Genomic DNA, 6,296 nt, shown 5'->3' with positions numbered 1-6,296 from the left:
CAAACCCACTAGGTGTCTTATGCTCATTCACTCATACAGTCACTTCACCACTAACTTGGTCACTCATAAACATGATCACTCACATACTCAGGGCAGGCGAAATAGCCAGGACAGAATGTCAGACAAAAAATTTAGGTAAACCATTTCAAATATGCGAAAAAGCGGGTCGCTTCGTTGTGTGTGTGGTTCCAGGAAAGCGTGTCAAAATAATGGTGTAATTTCGTAGCGCCTAATACATTTGGCCAAGACGTACATATTGCATGACGCGGGAGGGTAAGGGGGAAACAAAAAAGTCCCAATTAAGAGTTCAGCCTTGTAGCTGCACACACTGGCTTATCCTCGCCGCCAGGGATAGGCTGAAGTTCATGGGCCGCAACGATTCGGCGACGCCCTCTGGACGAGCTGCCGGGTCTCCGACCAGCACGAGCTTCTGGACGCCGTACTGCAGCGGCACGATGGATTCGGGCTCCGTGCACGAGAACGCCTCCACCAAGATCAGGCACCCGATGCGGACGTCGCTGCCGGGAGATCCGATCGCCTCGTGTATCCGCCTCTCGTGGCTGTAGGGCAGCAGCGACAGGATGGCGTCGACGTCGCGCAGCGCGGCGTGATACAGGCTCAGTTCCTTATCCTCGCGCGTGCCGTCGGAGCAATTAACCCGAGCCTTGTTGACCAGGTGCTCCACGGTGTAGGCCCTCAGGTCCTCCCGAGTGCTCTGCGACCTGGAGTTTATGCCGAATCGTATCGGCTCTTCGTCGTCGCCAGCGGTCAGGCGGAGAGCGAGTTTTTCCAGCCGCCTCGTGGTCTTCGTGCACACGAGAATCTTCGCTCCGCTCATCGACTTTATGCCCTCGATCAGGGAGATGACAGTGCTGAGCTCGTCCGTTCCGATGGGAGTTTCCACCACGACAACGGCGGGGCCTTCGTTCGCGGAGAGTATGTCAATGGTTTGGTCTACCGTGCGTGATACGGCCCGCACCACGTCCGATATCCGCATCACTCTCTGAAGCTGGACGCGGCCGCAGCTGCTCCTCGGCCTCAATATCGCATTGCACAACGGAGAGTCCCCCATCCTCCTCAGGGCGTCGACCTGTTTCTTAAGGAGATCGATGTTATACACGGCGCATATCCTCACTAGCGCGTCCTTGTCCAACCTTTTCAGCGAATAGGCGACCCTCACTTGCAAAGTCACCCTGACGGCGTTGCTGCCGACGTTCGCGTAACTGTGCCCGGTCACGTAGCCAAATATCTTCATATTTTGGACCTCGTCTGCCCGTCCCCTGATCCTGCACTTGAGCGAGACCAATTGGCCGTCCGTCGGAACGGCGTTCACCCTGTCCTTCGTCCTGTCCGTCCAGCACGCGATCTCGGCGGAGTCGTCGAACTCGTTGACGGACTTCACGTTGCACCAGAAGAAGTTGCCGACGCTTTGGGCGGCTACCCTCGCGCCGACGCACATCTTATCCCACGCGTCCACCATCATGTGCGATATGAAAGTGTTGAAATACGCCTCCGGGCTCTCGTACTTCAGGGCGACGGCCCTTATCAGGGTGTACAGATTCGGTGGTTTCTGCGAGCACAGGCAAGACACCTTGAATGACAAGATTATGGAGACGATCTCGCTCGACGTCAAGACCTCGTAGCCTATGGCGTGTTTCAGGCGGTCCGGCAGCAGGGATAGGTTCCCAGGACTCGACGACAACGAGCTTCCTCTCGCTGGCTCCCCGATCTCGCACGTGGAGTCCGGCTCGATGGGCGCTGTGTTTCCGGTTGCCGGTGACGGAGTCAAGCTCGATTCCTGGCTTGAAGGTCCGTCCAATGCACAAGGCCTGGAATGGTGTTCGGCACCTCCACTTTCTGGACAGTCATGAAATTCGGACTGTGAGACTTCCGGTACCTCCAGGGGGTGAAGCACGTTCCGTAGGTACGTGTCGGTCATCGATTTCATGCTGGAGCCTTCACCATTTCCTGCTCTTGAATTTGGCGTGTCTTCTTCGGAAATATCTATCAGCTCCACCCTCACCGCCGCAGGACCCTTCACTCTTCTACGCTTGTACTCACCCAAATTTATCTTCTTCCGCGCAGAGCCCGAGATCTGTTCCCACTCCTCCTCGAACTGGACGATGTCCCGACCTGTCGGTTCCATCTTTTCCGACCGAGCCGTTCCCGTTCGCTCACAAGAGCTTTCAATCCGTGAGACGTTACTCCCGTTACTCCGAGGAGTCGCTAGGATCCGGGCCCTCTTGATGATTCGTGGATCCTTCACTTCTGTGGAGTGGAAGAGACTTCTCATCCAGGCTTCTTTATCGATGTTGGGATTGACGCGATCTTTTCCGCGAATCGATTCATCGACGCACGTTGATGTCGTACGACACTGTTCCTCGGAAGCGACGTTAACGGGTTCGATCGTTAGCGGCAGCGTCTCTTGAGATTCCTCCTCGGACGTGGCGTGCCCGCGTTTCTTCGGAACGGCAGCATCCGAGTCGCTGACGGATACTGCCGGCGAGTTTGTGACCTCGCTCGGAGACGTCACCATCTCCACTTCATGAGAGTCACTCCGCATCTTCAGTGAAGCCTCTGTGATACGGGTGCTCATCACTGGCGACCACGATGGCGTCACTTTCGGGGCAACGATCTCTGTCGGTCCTGGATCCGCCACAAAGCTGGACGCGCTGTGAGTATCGTCGGGTATCGCGCCGTAGTAACGGAGGAAATCCTCGACGATCTTGTGTCTGGTGGAGGTGGTAGTGTCTTCATCGACCCGGTTCCCGAGTGACGCCGCGTCGCCGACGAATCGCACTTCGGCTCGAGACTCGCATGTCCGACGTTTCCCGACAAAATTCAAATAAAAACGCAGTTCCTCGGGACACGCTTCTCCGATCCACACGGCTCTCTCCTCCTCCTCGACCCGAGCTCCGCATGTAGAAATCGCTATGTCGTCGTCATCGGGGGACTTCTCCGTGACGTCATCGCCATCTTCGTTATCCGGGGTCGAACAGTCGGGAGGTCTCAGTCCCACTGGCAGATCCATCCCGACCTCCTCCGAAGAGGGTGCGTCACCGATCGCGCGGCTAGTGACCTCATCTATTTCCTGAGGGGTTCGGTCGTCCACGGCTTCGCTGTTTTGTGGCCCTTTGCGGTCGGCGCCGTAACTGTCTAAGGAGATTTCTTCAATTTCGGGTTTCACTTCACAAACCTCCATCACTTCGTCGCAAGGAGGTGCTGGGACGACGTCCATTTCGCAAGAACACTGCTCGTTGCCGGAAGCTGCCGTTTCTTTTTCGTCGTGGGCTTGACATACCGGGGCCGATAATATTCCCTTTACCTTGATCACGTGCATTTTCAGGACTTTTGTTCCGACACTGGAGTCGCCGTTCGCCACTGGATAAGCCAGCTCGATAAGCTCCAGAGAGCATGTAATACCACCAGCAGCAGTAGCGGTCCTCGTCCGCCCCCTTCGGCCCTTCTTCTTCTTCATAAGGCGGGGAAATTAGCCGAGGAATTGTCCTAGGAATCGAAACAAACATTTTTCAGGCACAATTTCACGAAATATTTTATGAAATTATCCACTTCTCTACGGGTTAGGATTGGGGATGTGTGTGTGTGTGCGTCCGGTAAATTCAAAAACATCAGCATTATAATTAATTAAGAATTAATAAAATTCTCCATAACGAAACCTATCAAAGCATTTCGAGGATGAAAACTGACATCGAAAAGGTTAATTAACGAAATAGATCGATTCATTAATGAACCGAATGCTTTTAGTCAGTCATAAATAATGAATAATAATGTTTAATAATTGTTAATTTTAACCGATTAATTTATTAATTTTCATGAGTAATGAGCACTTACTTTTTTTACTTCTTTCAACCTACAAGAACTGAATTCCAACGAAAATTGGAAACTATAATCACAATACTCCCTTTATTTATTTGTATCGGGCCGTTTCGATTGTTGTGGTCTGCCCGCCGATATTGTCTTCGGCTTGATTATTAATCTATGTTTTCTTTGGAATGTTTTAATTTTTCAGAATATTGATCAATGGAAGCCGTAAAAATGGCCATTCGGAACCGTATTTAAGGTATTGCATATCAAAAAATAATTAGGCGGTGGTATTGGAAGGTCAAGCGACCTGAGCACATATCTATGCCTGGAGAGTTCGCGTTTTTTTGTTATGACCAAACGTCCCGTTTTGAATGGGACTTTTTTTGCTTTGTTTTTGATTGACGTAGCGCGGTTTAGATTTCATCCAAGTTCGTTATAAAATTTCCATGTTATTTTACTGTCATGTTTTTTTTTTTCATCGCTTATTTCAAGCCGCGAATAAGCTGATCATATTTAATCATAAAATTACGGAAATAGAAATCATACAAATATATAGGGAAAAGACCAATTCTTTATTTTTTTTAAAAGTGAAATGTGGAAAAAATTGCCAATTATATATGTCTAAAAACAGTGGCAAATTTATGTGGGGCGGGAGCTTAGCGAGTAAAGGTGGTAAGTTCGAAGCGATGGCAAGTTTGAGGAATGAGTGGCCGAGAAAATTAGTAGAATGGGAGAAGGATGAAAAAAATTAGTGTCGCCTACCATAGCTCTGTCTCCGCCCGGAAAGCGAGGGAATAGGTCAGTGAGTGGCTGAACAGGAGTGACCTAAAGAGTTTGCAAGCATGACTAAAATTACTAAAAACGTGACCCAGAGAGTGGGAGCAATAATGTGATTGAGCAAAACAGTGATTAAAAACGTGAGGGGCTAGGTGAGTTTGTGACCAAAAGGTTTTGATTTAGAAGGGTTTTTTGTTTTGGGTTCCACTTGATTGAGAACACTTGCTAACCAATTTGCATTCTGATTGTCGAAATTTTTGACCAGATCTCATTGTCATGAAGCCCATTCTGCACTTGGGATCCCCGGGCCATATGCCTTGGTGGGTCCAGGCATTAATACGGCTCTGGCCCTGACTACATCCAGTGCTTACATCGGAAGGCTGATAGTGCAACATGATGAATCTATATATTTTTTACGTGATAAAATTAGTGAATTACTAATAAATGATAGAAATTCTCTCAGTTTTGTGATGATTTAATTACCGAAAACAATTACTTCAAAACTGACTTAAACTAGAGCAATAATTTCAAAGTAATTAAATGTGTTCAATTATTTCGGACCCCTGTTTAACTGGGTTCCCGTTGGCCCATTGTACACTGAAATAATACGTGTACTAATAATGTCTTCCAGCCCTGCTTGGTGGCAGAGTCAGGAACGATTTTTTTTCAGTAAAAAAAAAATAATAATAAAAATAAATAAATAAAATAACAAACACAAAATTTTTACAATATATTTTCCCCGAACAATTGGGTACTGTTGCAATTAACAAATTTTGTGGTGATAACAGACGAGATGAGGTTGGGAGTTGGAGAAACGTTCCGGGGTTTCGTTAAGAAGGATGGCTATACATATACAAATATAACGCCGCAACAGGCAAAATGCCCAACGAGGTGGCTGAGAAAGAGATGCCCATAAAAATATGGATGTCATATAACTCCAAAAAATATATAGCAACCCAATTAAAAATGCAATCAACAAAAATTACGATCAATATATACACAAAATAGTGGTATACAGTGGCATATACATATACAGTGGTATATTTACTGGGGGGGGGGGGCTAACTGTGCTATATATAGTATAGAAAGAAGGGAGAATTTTTTTTTTTAATTCACGTTTCGTAAACTTGTGGAAGTGCCATATGTCTCATTTCTATCATAAATAATATACAACTAATAAACCATATTGTTTATTTTTATTTGGTTGTATATTTTTCCACACAGTCTGCCGTTGAAGTAAAAAAAATATATGATTATCTAACCTTCGTATTTACAGTCTTGTTCACCGCCTTCCCAAATAGTATTGTCATAAGTAGAGGAGGAAGGGTGAGTAGGCATCCAGCAAAGCAAAGCATCACTCATTTCAGATTACTGAAGGTGTTAGAAAAAAAGACATCAGCCGATGAGTTCAGCCAACATCCCCTAAAGAAGGGGGGGGGGGTATCTTCTTTGTAGGGCTATCTTAGAGGGTGTTTTCATTAATTCCAGAATTAATGAAAATTATGACGATAAAAATTTAGATTCTATAAAAAATAATATTTCGTAATTCATAACAGAAATAATTTCATAATTTATATATAAAAGAAGTGATTTTATAACATATAGGCATATACGTAAAAGTATATAAGTATGAAAGAAATGATTTCAGAAGTGACGAAAGTCTTCCGGGCCTATGGTTCAATTCAGACCATTCT

The sequence above is a fragment of the Pholcus phalangioides genome, unplaced genomic scaffold (assembly GCF_987345545.1).
Source record: "Pholcus phalangioides strain wild (caught in Gottingen) unplaced genomic scaffold, Ppha-v1.0 ptg000010l_1, whole genome shotgun sequence".
Taxonomy (NCBI): Eukaryota; Metazoa; Arthropoda; class Arachnida; order Araneae; family Pholcidae; genus Pholcus; species Pholcus phalangioides.
Note: the sequence above shows the minus strand (reverse complement) of the source record.